The 13,860-nt window shown below is 46.9% G+C and overlaps 1 pseudogene; it reads right to left on the reverse strand.

Moving 5' to 3' along the window:
* LOC106145403 (transmembrane protein 132B-like) overlaps positions 1-13,860 on the reverse strand; it is a 738,363-nt pseudogene that overhangs the window by 598,688 nt on the left and 125,815 nt on the right.

The following is a 13,860-nucleotide window of genomic DNA, read 5'->3' on the forward strand; positions in this document are numbered from 1 at the left end:
TTTAGTTCAAATATGTTCACTCATCCACTGTTTATGATAATGAAATGCTGGGCAATCTGTATCTAACAACACAGGATGGGTTCTGCCATAACTTGCAAATGAGAAACCTGTGAGGTAAATATCAAAAGCCAACAGTCAGCTGGGGATGTAGCTCAGCTGGTAGAGTGCTTGCCTTGCATGCACAAGGCCTGGGATTAAAAGTCAATAGCACCTCATGCAGTGAAGTGCTAGTCACCAATTAACCAGGTGACAAGAGGGTCCCATGTCACTGTATACATAATTCCTTCACGGCACATCTCTGCATTAGTCTTTTAGGCTACATCACAAATAATCATCTCTGACACAACTTCATTCTCTCACATAGGCACAGAATAACTGGGACCTCTACTCAGGGTCTCAAAGATGACAATATGTATCAGCCAGGTCTGGAGTCTTATTTAAGACTGGAGCTCTTGCAAGTCCATGACTGTAGGCAGAATCCCTTTCTTGTGGCTGAAGAACTCATGCTGAATTGTTTCTTCAAGGCCAGCAAGGAAGTGTCCATTGCTGTGTCCAGCCTCTGAGCACAGGGAAGTCCTTAGTCTCCTTGTAAGGGCTCACCTGATTAGGGCAGGCTTGCCATGGATGCCTCTCATTTGATTTCCTCAAAGTTAATTGATTAGAGAGTTTAATTGTGCCTGTAAAATTCCTTGACCTTTGTCACATAGGTAAACATATCCGTAGGTCTCACTCACATGCAAGATGACCATATCTACAAAGGAGTAAGGTTCTTGCAGGCCAACTTAGAAGGCCAGTGGTCGCCACAGTGCTAAATGCATTTTTTTTTTTTTGCTAAGAACAAATGACCGAAAAGAAACATACCAAAATTTTAACCCCAGTTTCCTCTGACTGTGAAATGATGTATCCATTTTCTCTCCTCTTTGTAGGTGTATTTTCCAAATCGTCTGTGGGAAATGAACTTGGGCAATAAGAGGTGGGGGAGGCCGCAGCAGGTGACAGAATCCTGTTTATATGATTGGAGCTCCAAAAACTAGTCAAGCCTGAAGCCCTGAACGTGCACACGGCTGATAAATTTTCCCTTGGAAAAAAGAATAATAAACAATTTCAAAGCTTTTCCTTTTTTTTTTTTTTTTTTTTTTCTCCTCCTGCATCTGTAAAGAACAATGACCCTGGAAATCAAGCCAGTGGGCAGGCGACACTACCACATATCGGCTTTGCCAACCCTCTGCTCGGGAGGTGCACCCAGGCCTGCTCTGCACAGCCAGCCTTTCTTGGGCCGGGGGCTACTTGCTTGTGTTTATTTTTAAGTTTGACCTACTTTCCATTCCTAAAGCGGGCGAGAATGGACAGGGGCTGGCCGCCTCTGCAGACTCAGGGAGAACACATGGAGAGGTCAGGGCCCTGATGGTGCCTGGCAACTCTCAAAGCCGGTGAAGCGCAGCAAGGCGAAGCCCAGCAGCAGCAGTGGCCTGTGGAATGTAACCAGGGAGATCAGAGCATGGTTCCAGACAAAATGAGCCAGGAGAGACTTTAGGAAAGCTCCTTTATTTTGATGGAATCTGATACAGTAATTGGGTTTTGTAAAAGTTTGTTGTGAATAAAGCATCTTCATGACAAGCTTCCAAACTCAGAAATTTGCAGCCAAAAGGTATTTACCAGTCTGTAGGTTGGGAAATGGAATTAGAAGGAGATGGGGGCTGAGGGCAGAGAGAGAGAGAGAGAGAGAGAAACAGCTCACTTACTGATTACAGCCCTCTCTGCCCTCCACAGCCATTTGCTATCACAGGTTTTTGATCAATAAAAAGCTACTTTAAGCATTGCTCCCTCCTCTGCAAAGGTGAGTACATATTGTCTTGAGTGTCCAAATAATCTCATTTTCAGCCACCCCAGCACCAAGAGGTGGAGGCTGGGACTGCGCAGAAAACTCTTTTGGTCACCCAGCGTGATGTCCAGTTCTAAATATTGGGCACGCAGACTGCCTTTCCCGGGCTTGGAAACGTGGTCTGTGCAGCCCACTGGCTGGCCTTCCCCAGAGGAAAATCTAAAGCTCTCGTTTCCCAGGTGCCCCTTTGTTTGCTCTTACATTTTTCTCCTCGTGACAAAATAGAGGAGGTTTTTAATGAACATTTTTCCATAGATGACTAAAAATTGCCTATTACATTTTGGACAGTGGAAAATAAAAACACTCTTTTAAAAAAATTCATTCTGCACAAGGGAAACTTATTTTTAACCCCTGGCATATTGCATTAGGTCCTTGAGCTATTTTCTGTTTGAATTGGAAGCCTTGGAGGATGCCCAGGCCAGGAGCCGGTAAGGTCTGCAGGACACTTGCGGGGGCAAGTAACTCATTATGCCTTGCAGGTCCCTTCCCTGACTGACTCTGGAGTTCTGTGTCCCTGGTGATGCTGCAGCTGCCGATTATGCTAATTCCTACTTACTTGCAAATAGGCCTGTGTTTATTTTGTGCCTCACCAGCTGCCCACAAAGACATTTTTGGGAATGATTCCCATGTTTAAAGGCAGACTGTGTTCTGGTGTCCCACTGTGAGCTGCCCCTGCAGGAAGCCCACCCTGGGCTGTGGTGAGAGCACTGGTGTGGGAGAGGTGGGCTGGGGGCTCTCCTGTCACCTTGCCACCCCTGTCTCTGCCCCTCACCTGTGCGAGATCTCACACCAGCTAGAGGCTCTCCCAGTTCCAACTCCTCCCCAGGAGCCTAACTTGCTGCTCCCCCATTCCTCGTAGATGGGGGAAGGTCTCCTTCATTGTGGTTAGGGACGGTGACGATTTCACTGTTTCATGATGGAAGTTGTAGGAAACATCCTTTCAAAGTGGAAATTCTAACATCTCCAGAGACTCACCGCCCCATGGCTTTGAAAGCCTGCTTGCTTTCCATCATGTGAGAATCAGACGAGGTTTCAGAGGCAGATAACGGTGTTCCTGATCTCGCTTTAGGGCTGTGCTTTCTACGTTACAGTCCAGATTGGGTTTTATTTTATTTTATAAAAGAAATAGAGGGGATTTTAGTTAGAGTTTGGAACGGATGCTACATAAAATAAAGAGAGTTAGTAAATCAAAAAGCGTTGAATTTCTAACTTTTGTTAGAAATTTTGTTCCTTCTAACTATTGTCCCTGCTCAGCCATCTTTACAGTTCAGTGGCTTTAGGTCTAAGAAGCTCTTGGGCCTTCTCCCCATGTCCGTGCAAACACACTCACCTCTCAGGGACCCGTGGCCTACCTTCACAGGCTCCATCTTCATTTCCTCAAGAACAATGGAGCAGAGGAAGAGCCCGTATGCTTGAGGCTCCCTTGAAAGAGACCATGGCACCCCTGAAACCCTGTGAAGGTCACACCGCAGACTGCCTGAGGCAGGACTCAGCGCCAAGCACCAGCCCCTCCAGAGCCCTCCTACCCCGAATGATGAAGACACCCTCAATGGGTGATGTGCTCCAGTACTACCTCCTCATTGCCATCTCTGGGTGGAGCCTTGTGCGGACCTCTGGGACAAACTAACTAGATCCTTCTCTAAAGGAACTAAGAGAGTAAGAAACACCAACAAATCATGGTCGGCCCTCACCCTATTTGGGGAGGGGTGGGACGAGCAAAGCTGGGCATGCTTTTTACAGTTTGTGGGGCAGAGGTGATCAGTAACAGTTAACATTAAGCAGGAATAATGAGTGGGGATGGTGTGTGAAGGAGTTTCAAGGAAAGCTCATACTTCTGTGGAGAACTATATCACATGAATCCAGGTATGTATTCTACTACTACCACCTGTTAACTATGTGCATTAGTCTGTTTTTCATGACTATAACATAATTCCTGAAGCCAACTACTTATGAAAGAAAAAAAAAGCTTTGGGGGCTCATGTAAATATGATCAATTGATCTTTGACAAGGAAGCAAAGACAACATAATGGGGAGAAGAGATACATCTTTTCATCAAATGGCATGGGCACATCTAGACTTCCATATGCAAATAAAAAATAGAAAAAAATCTAAACACAGACTTGCATTTTTTAAGAACATTAACTCAGGACGATTAGACCTAAATGTGAACTTGAAACTCCTAGAAGACAACATAGGAGAAAAAGCTAGATGGCTTTAGGTGTGGTAACAACATTTCAGATTCAACACCCAAGAATGACCAAGAAAAGAAAACTAGTGAGCTAGATTTCATTAAAATTAAACCTGCCCTTCGGAAAACATTGCCAATAAAATAAGAATGCATGGGCTGGGGATATAGCTCAGTTGGTAGAGTGCTTGCCTCATATGCACAAGGCCAGCACAATCAATCCCCAGCACCACCAAAATAAATAAATAAATAAGAATGCAGGCCACGGACTGACAGGAAGTATTTGCAAAAGATACATTTCAGAAAGACTTGTTATACAAATATGCAAAGAATTCTTAAAACTCATCAATAAAAAAAGAAACAGCCTGGTTTAAAAATGAGGAGCATATCAGATTGCCAGTTAGCTCGTGAACTGATGTTCCATGTCCCAGGGCAACAGGAATCTCAAGCCACAGCACCACCAAGAAGCCCTGCATATCAACTGGAACAGCCCAGAACCACAGCACCCATAAGAGCAGGTGCTGGTGAGGAGGTGGAGGGCTGGAGCACTCAGCAGCTCCTGGTGGGAGAGCCCAGTGTGCAATCACTGCAAGACAGTTTGACAGCTTCTTACCCAACTAACTATGCTCTGACCACACAACCAGTTGTTTTGCTCATTGGTATTTACCCACATCGATTGAACACTGTGTCCACACAAAACCTGCACACAGTTGTTTGCAGAAACATCATCCATAGTTACCAAGGTTTGGAAGCAATCAAATGTCTTCCAGTAGATGATAAATAAGTGGCGTTATATCCAGAAAATGGAATGTTACTGAATGCAAGAGAAAAATGAGTTAATGGGTCACCAAGTCATGAAAAGACATGTGGAAAACTTCAATGCATATTACTAAGTGAAAGCAGTCAATCAGGAAAGACTCCACACTGTAACCAAAGCAACTTAGTGAGACCCTGTCTCCAAACAAAAATAAAAAGGAACGGAGGATGTAACTCGGTAGTAGAATACCCTGGGTTCAGTCCCAAGAGAGAGAGAGAGAGAGAGAGAGAGAGAGAGAGAGAGAAAGAGAGAGAGAAGAATTTGAAAAATGTAACATATGATCACTTCCAGCAGAGGGTACGGAGATGGCCCACATCTTGACAGTACTGATATCAAATGCTTGTCCATCACGACAGAGCTGCACTTCATCTTGACTCCAGGTCTGTGCTTAGAGATCCCTTCCTGCCACCCTGTTTAAAATAACGGATCATTCACAGTACCCTTATTCTGCTTCATTTGTTTATAGAACTTATTACAACAAAAACCTCCCTCCCACGTTCCCTGGATTATGTGTTTATTGATATTTCCCTTCCCTAATATAGGTTCCCCCAGAGCATGGACCATGTTCTGCGCCTGGTAGCTGATCAAAATCTGCTTAGTGAGTGAACACAAAGTGTGTAGATTTAGTCATGAGGATGATGATGATGATGATGATGATGATGATGATGGTGGTGATGGTGGTGATGGTGGTGATGGTAGTAGTGGTGGTAATGATGGTGATGATGATGATGGTGGTGATGATGGTGGTGGTAATAGTGATGATGGTGATGAAGATGAAGATGAATATGATGGTGATGGTGCTGGTGGTGATAATGAAGAGAAATATGAATATGACGTGACGGTGACAGTGATAGTGATGATTATTTACAAGAGGTGTATCTCAGGTAGGTCACGTCACTGTCTCTGTTTGAACTTCAGTCATATGGCTGGTGCTTTGCCTTCTAATCTTCTACACTGTAGTCAGTAGACTCCAACTTCTACTGGGGATATGGTTTAGATGTGCCCCAAGGTGTTGAAATTGCATTTTAAGTTGGAGCCAGCAAACTTTCAGAACACAGGCCTCATCATCAACAGGCACAACTGGTCATGGGTGGAAGGCCCCACCCGGCAGTGAAAAGATCCATCACCGTCCCTCCTCGTCAGAGCAGTGGGGTGCTGGATTATAAAGGGAGGTCAGACTAGCTGTTGCTCCAAATGCATGGTGACAGGAGTCCTGGCTAAAGCAAGATAAGATGTATTGTCTTCTCACAGAGTTAGAACGATGCTTTAGTCTAACAGGGTCTCTCTTCCAGGTCCCTGATGAAGTCTCCTTCCAGGTCACAGCCCCACCACCTTCAAGCAGCTACATGCCTGCCATGCTCAGCCAAGGCGCACAGTGCAGGGGAAGTGACACAAGACTGTGGGTGGGGTTCTGAGGGGCAGGGCTGGATGAGGCTCACCTTGATTCTACTCTCATCTCATTGGCTAATACTCAGGCATGTAGCCACATCCAACTGTCACAGAGGCTGAGGAATGTCACCCAGCTCTGTGTCCAGGGAAAAGGGGTGCATGTTCAGGAACTGCAGAGATGGGCTCCTCGAATGGCAGGGGGATTCCCCACGGAGCATCTCAGGCCCTGCTCAGAGGGCATATTTTCTTCTCCATAATCTTCACATTTAACCCCCCACAGAACTTGAAGGCAAGGGCCCATTTATCATCCCCACTTTGTAAACACAGACTGAGGCTTAGAGGCATTAGGAATATTCCCCAGGTCACCAAGATACAAACTGGAAAAACCAGAACAAAAATTAAGGTTTCATCTCAAAGGCTAGGTAGCTCTTTAGCACCGTGTTATGTGATGACATAGATTATACAGGTACATAGTTATGAGACTCATAATACCCACGGCTTCCTTCATCCCATGGGTTTGTGAGGAAGTTCTGAGCATGCTCCCAACCTTGAGCACAGCTGCCCTTCCTTGGAATAGATTCTTTCTGTTCTGAGCTGCTACAAGTCTCAACTGAAGGCAGAGCCTTGCTGGGAACTTCAGAGTGGACATTCAGGTCTGGCTGCAGTCCCCTTTATAACCAATCAGTTATTTACAAAAGATTGTCTGTGACTAGTGTTTCATGGGTAATTTCTGGGAAAGGCTCATTCCATAACAATTCTTGGCTGGAACACATATGGAGAAAGCCAAGACTGATCTAAACTGAATTTTTAATGCACACTATCCTCCTTTACAAAACTCACTCAGCCAAGCCAAAAACTCTCTCTCCCCTAAAGAAGATGTGACCGTGAAAGTCCACCTGGCCCTCTGTGTCCACAAGAGCCCTTCACGGCCAACCTACCCTTCAGTCCCTTCCTAGTTTCTACAATTTTCTGTTTTCAGTGAGTGAGAAACATAGCATGAACATGCAATAGGAAGAGACCAGTAATGGAGACAAAGAAGACGGGGCCCTTGGGGGTGAAAAAGAAGGAACAGCAGGAAAGAGAACAAGTTGCCCTCAACCAGGAGGGCAGATGGCATTTCTCACCTTAACGTAGGCAGACCCAGTTACATGACTGAAGACACGTCTCCTTATAAGGCTGCTCCCAGCCTACACATCATGAGCCTCTTGTTAACCTCTCCCCCTCCTGTATCCTCCCCATGGGCAGGTTAGGCCCCAGCATCTCTGAGCATCAGGCACAGCCATGGAGGTAGATGCTGCTATGGTTTCCAGCAACCCGGACACACTCGTGCAGGCCACCAGGACAACGAGGTCCACTTCTGATGCCCAACCCAGAACTCACAAGAAGGAGCCAGAGTTAATGGGTGGGGCACCCCTACCTCTGCCTTCCCAGAGGACTACAGAGACTGGGATCCCAGTGGACCTCATCCAGTGTGTAAACTAGATTGAACAATTTTTCAACAGATTGTTTCTAAAATCTCCTTTGGTTCTAATACCTGACTTAACTTACTGTGTAAATGAACAGACTTAGTATCTTTCATTTTGCATGAAATAGAAGACCTTCTGGGTCCAGCTCTATTCACAGCTCATGCTCTGTTGGAAAAGTCTGACTATGTCTTCTCATCATGACTAACCCAGGGAGTTCCATTTCCCCTGCAGCTGAGACTAACGCCACTCAAGGTGCAGAGACCTTTCTGAGTCAGGGAACTTACAGTCCTCCCATAGCACAGCGCCCTCTGACTGAGCACACAATTTCTGTCCTAGGAGGCTTCTCCCAATACACTGTCTTGCCTGCACTGGTTGGAAGGGGTTTGGAGACAGGCTTGGGGATGGGCAGTCTGTATTTTTCAGGATACCTTCTAACAGGACAAATACCAAAGCCTAAACCTTTTTTATTTATTTAGGTAAGCCTGATGAGTTAGGCAATTGCCTTGGATCTTACAGAGGCACCATATGCAGTCTCTGGCCTCCAGAATCATTAAAGAGGTCAGGGGACATAAGAAGGAGGCATGCAGCTCTTAGCCACTCCAATCTAGAAGTGACACACATCGCTTGCATTGATAGTCCACTGGTCAGGATCAGTCACATGACCTCTAACAACTGCAAGGAAAGCCAGGAGAACGACATGAGACATTTGAGGAGTACCAATTCCCCGTGCTGCTTACCACTCGATATTTTGTGTCTTATCAAAATGCATTTGAGCAGCCCGCGGGGACAGCGCTAAAGTCTGGGGAAGGCCTTTCTTAATCTTTCTACGAAAGATTAAAAGCAAGAAGGCCCAGGGGAGAGAGAGGCTCAGAGGCCCCGGTGGGTCAGCATCGTAGCCTCTGGAACTCTTCTCAATAAGCCTCTAGCGGTTGCTCTGCTGAACACCAAGCTTGTGGCCTTCAAGCACAAATAGAGTAAAGTTGATGGAGCCGTGGGCCACCCTGAGCTCACCTTGTCCTGTCTCATCCCAACAATTAGTGCTCAGTCAGAGGATACTGTGGTGCAGGAGCACTTGGGCTCTCCTCCCCCTGTGGGTTCTTCTGCCATCCGAGTGAGAGGGAAGGTGAGCTCTGCCCCCACAGCTCAGTGGTGTCATCCATGAGGGAGTGCAACTTTTCCAGACCTAAACCATCCCTCCTGGAGGAGCCAAACTGCTGGGTCCAGACCCTGGGCAGCTCCAGGGAGCCTTGCTTCTCCTGTACTGGGCACTCCAGCCGCAGAGTGAGGGCTGCACACTGCGAGTCCTGAAATGAAGGGCACCCGAGTTCCCCACACTTGGTTTGAGGGGGGGCTCAGATGGGAAGCACCCGGCAAGAGCAAGGCCGACTGCCCCACCTCCTCCCTCCTCCCCGCTCCACACAGATCATGGAAGTCTTCATATCAAGTTTTCTATTGAACAGAATCTAGTTATAGTATGATTGGTAATCACCCATGGTAATCACACGTGTGTGCACACATGCACAACAGCTAAGCAGAAAAGCCACCACGTCTGCTCTGCTCAGTGTGTTGGTTCTACACATGGCAAAGCAATGGAATTGGCACAAACAGGTGTGATTGGCACAGCTGGCAAAGATACACAGCAGCTCTGTTAGGTGTGGACAGTGCACTTTTCAAATCAGAGGAAAGAACAGCCCCAGGTGCCCACTCTCCATGGTCACGTCCCACTCTCCAAAAGAACATCACTGCACATGCAATGTCAGTCTCAGGATGCAGCAGTACCCAGGAGCCAGGTCTGGATGAAACTGAGTGGTGAATAGTCCCCTCCCTCCATCCTGAGACGGGCAGGCCAGGAATGCCCATCCCTCACAGAAGCCAGGGCACATCTCCCTGCAGGGCAGGCAGGAGCTACTTGGGGGATGGGCTGAGCAGGAGGGTCAGAAGCATTTCCGCCAAGACAGCTCGGTTCTGGGTCAAGCTCTGCTACGTGACTGTGTGGACACGCAGGGTCTTCAGGGCTCCATGGTGAGGGCTCTCCCTGCCACGGCCCACACGTTGCTCATAAATACTGTGGAATAAATGTGAACATGTGTGTGCACCAGGCTCCTGCAGGAAGACAGGGAAGGTTCTGTGGCCTTTAACCACACGAGCTCCAGTCCAGATGCTGGTTCTGGAGTCGGATGGAAAGCGAGTGTCCTGGTGCTGGTGGTGTTCCTCATAGCTTGCAGGCATGTCCCTGTATCTTCCAGAGCCCAAGGTGACACCATGCCCCTATGGCCACACAGGCGCTTCCTGAAGAAACATCACGGGCCCCTACAAACGGTTAACCATGTCTCCACGGTGACTCCCTGAGACTAGGTGGCAGTCTAGCTGGGCACAAATAACCGGGAGGTTACGAGCCACTTGTAGGTTCAAACAGGAACTACTTTATTGCCAGAACCCAACGGGAACTCACCCGGAACTCAAGGGAAACTTCGTGAGAACCAACAGGAACTCAATGGGTACTCCACAAGAGCCGCCTTATTGCTGGACAGCAGAGGTTTATATACACAATTGAATACACAGCTTGTTTCAATTTAGCATCATCCAGTTACAGCAATCAGTCATTATCTTAATAATTATACATAGCTTAACTTAATCATCATCATCTTAATGGCTCACTGGCATTACTTCTCAACCACTCCTTCTGGCAAAATGTCAGGTGCCATCTTGACTTGGTTGTGGCTCTCAACAACTAGGCACAAGTTAAGGGGTATCAAGGACAGTGGCTTCTGGAATCCGGGCAGCCAGCTTCCTGCCTGTCTTCTTGTCTCAGCTATGCAACATGGGCAGCTGCTTAAGGGTCCACTGATTTCAGAACACTTTGAATATTACTTGTATTGACAACATCTCTAGTTCATAGCTCTGCTGTGACGAGAACAGCACTGAGACCCGGGCTTTCTCAGAGCGAAGGCTCCTAAACAACTAATCTCTCTGTTGTGAAGTCTCTTAACCCCTCTCTGTCTGGGGTGCCTAGCAGATATCAAACACAACCACATCTGAGGTCTTATCCAACATGGGGGCCAACGAGATGTCATGTCAGTCCTAAGGGTAAGGAATCCAGGGTTAGTGGAACATCTGCCAGAAAGCAAACATACCAAAACATAGAACATACCAAAAACAGAAGACAAACAATTTGTGTTTTCACTTTTGATATTATTTGAAAATATTAGATTTTCTAAAAATAAGCACTTAATGACAGAGAAATTCTTAAAATATGCTGAAGTTCGGAAGTTAATGAGTTCTTCTTTTAAAAAGCAGTAAAACTCTTCAAAAGCCATTGAATGGGCTGGGCATGGTGGCACACACCTGTAATCCCAGTGGTTCGGGAGGCTGAGACAGGAGTATCGTAAGTTCAAAGCCAGCCTCAGCAAAAGCAATGCCTTAGGCAACTCAGTGAGATCCTGTCTCTAAATAAAATACAAAATAGGGCTACGGATGTGGCTCAGTGATGTGGCTCAGTGGTTAAGTGCCCCTGGGTTCAATCTCTGATAGCAAAAAAAACCCACCCATTAATGTTATTTACAAATATGTGTTTGTGGGTGCATGTGTTTCTTTTGTGCCTAAAACACTCATACATAAATAACCTATAAAACACAGGAGTGTCTCTATTGGGAATCAAGATGATTTTTCTTTTCTTTCTAAATTTTTCTTAAGTTTCAACATTTCCTATGATAAACGTATGTGCTTTAGTAACTATGAGGTCTTCAACAGTAAATCAATGGTAAGTCACCTGACCTGGCCATACTTGGCAATGCAGAAATACAACTGGCACTTTAAGCCAACCATCCACATGGCAGCCGCCATTTGGACCACTTTGGGGACAGCTGTCATGCATGGAAATGGCAAGATAGGAAATACGTGATCTGGGTACAATAGGACACATTCCATTATTGCTAAGGTGCCACAGACAAAATTATCCTGCTCTCAACTATTTTTTGTTCCATTTAATTTTAGAGCAGAACATTGGGCCCGATTTATCAGGATCTTATTTATTACTGATTAGTAAGACACCAAATGATGACGGAGGGGGGAGTTTCGCATTTGCCCTCGCCGCATGAGCGATGCCTCTGTTTCACTGATAGTGTGATTCCTTTCTTCCCTAATCAAGTGAAGCTCCAAGGTTCATCTCTGCATTGCATAGATGCCAGATACTCTCCCTGATTTGTATTTCAGGCTCCATGGTGATGGTCCCCAAACTAGTGCAACCGTTCCCCGACATGAGGGCCTGGCCCCGTCCCCATCCCACGCTCCATGGTGGCCCTTCCTCCTGACCTTCTCAGCTGCTGGCTTTGTGGACCAACCCTCAGGAAGCTATTTTCAGCACTTTCTACTGAATACTTGTTGACATGACTGTATGTGCGAGTGGCAGCTGCATGGGGACAGGGTCCTAAGACTCTGAGAATCAACCCTGATGATGCTCATCCCATGGCACTTAGTCCCTCCCTGGTCATCAAGTTCGCCCTCCAAGACATGGCAGGTGTCACCTACAAAGGGTTTCCAAAGCGTGTGTCTCCCCAAAATTCATGCATTGACACTTAACCCCAGTGAGGTGACCTTGGAGGTTGGGCTCTTTATGGAGATAATCAGGTTTAGATAAGGTCAGGAGAGATAGCAGGGAGCTGGTTTTCTCTCTCCACCACCCATGTGAGGACAGCAGGAAGGTGGCCATCTGAAACCCAGGAAGAGCGCCCTCACTGGGAACCAAGCAGCCTGCTCCTTGACCCTGGACCTCCAGCCTCCAGAACTGAGAGAGATAAATGTCTGCTGTTCGACCCACTCAGTCTATGGTGTCTGCTTCAGCAGCCTGAGCTGGATAAGGTGCCACCAGCTTGAAGGCCAGCATGGCCCGTGACCTGCTGGGGCCTGTGAAAGGTGAGCAGAAGGAACACATCACCAGTGGCAAGGAGCATCCGGAGTCGGTGGCTGCTCTGCAGATCAGTCTCCACCCAGCAGCACTGTCCAGCTGTGTGCCCACTGACGGTTCATCCTCAGCCTGGGACCTGGAGTGAAGACAGGCAGGAAAAGCCCCCAGCCCATTATATTTCATAATTAAAATACTTTACATATATTTTTTGCAGATATCAAATATGACATGTAGAGCAATGGAAATCTTAAATCTTCAAGATGACTTAAGACAGATGCAGCGAGTTTGGAAAGTTAATCCTTCCAATTCCACAGTGAAGGCACCCAGGCACACAGCTCAGCAATGGCCCTGGGCTCTGGAGTGCCCTGGCCAGCAGTCCCAGCCCAGTTAGTTTCCACAGCTGCCCTCTGTGGCAGGACTTTTCAGTACCCTCATTTTGCAGAACAAGAAATGAAGACTCAGAGAAATTAAGTCAGTACCCAACATCACAAAGCTGATCCATGACAGAGCTGGAAATCCTACCTATATCTTGTAGAATCTGTGACCTAACTAACATCTTTATCCTCTCCTGCTCCTACTAGAGAGCTAAAGCCACTCAAGGTCCTGTCTGGACATTCTTGGCAGTGGCCAACTATCTGTGTCTATTCAGGCTGCTAGAACAAAATAACAGTTCTGCAGGGCAGGAAGTCTGACATGGAAGTGTCAGAAGACTGGAATTTAGTGGGGACCCATTTTCTGGTTCCTAGGTTTCTTTCTGCTGTGTCCTCACATGCTGGAAGGGGCAAGGAAAATGTCCAGGGTGTCATTTATGAAGGTACTAATCCCAAACATGAGGACATCACCCTTATGTCACAATCACCACCAAAAGCCATACCTCTTGACACCATCACACTTGGGGGGAAAATATTTCAACATATGATTATGGGGGCCATACATTCAGACCACAGCCTCACATCAGACCTCGATTTTACCATCCATGGAAGGTGAAGGGATACATGATACTAAGCCTGGATCACTCCATGATTAAGGATCACCATGGCAACCAGGCTGGAGCTCTCCTCCAGACTTCAACCCTGGGGTTTCTGGAACGATTTATGGACCTGGTGCTGGAGGCAGAGAGTTTGAAGGACAGTGTCCAGGGGCTGATGATGGCATGGCCACTTCCTTCCTGGCACAGACTCAGGGTGTCTCCCTTCCAGAGCTACCAGAGCCAAGCAG

The sequence above is a fragment of the Ictidomys tridecemlineatus genome, chromosome 2 (assembly GCF_052094955.1).
Source record: "Ictidomys tridecemlineatus isolate mIctTri1 chromosome 2, mIctTri1.hap1, whole genome shotgun sequence".
NCBI classification, from domain to species: Eukaryota; Metazoa; Chordata; class Mammalia; order Rodentia; family Sciuridae; genus Ictidomys; species Ictidomys tridecemlineatus.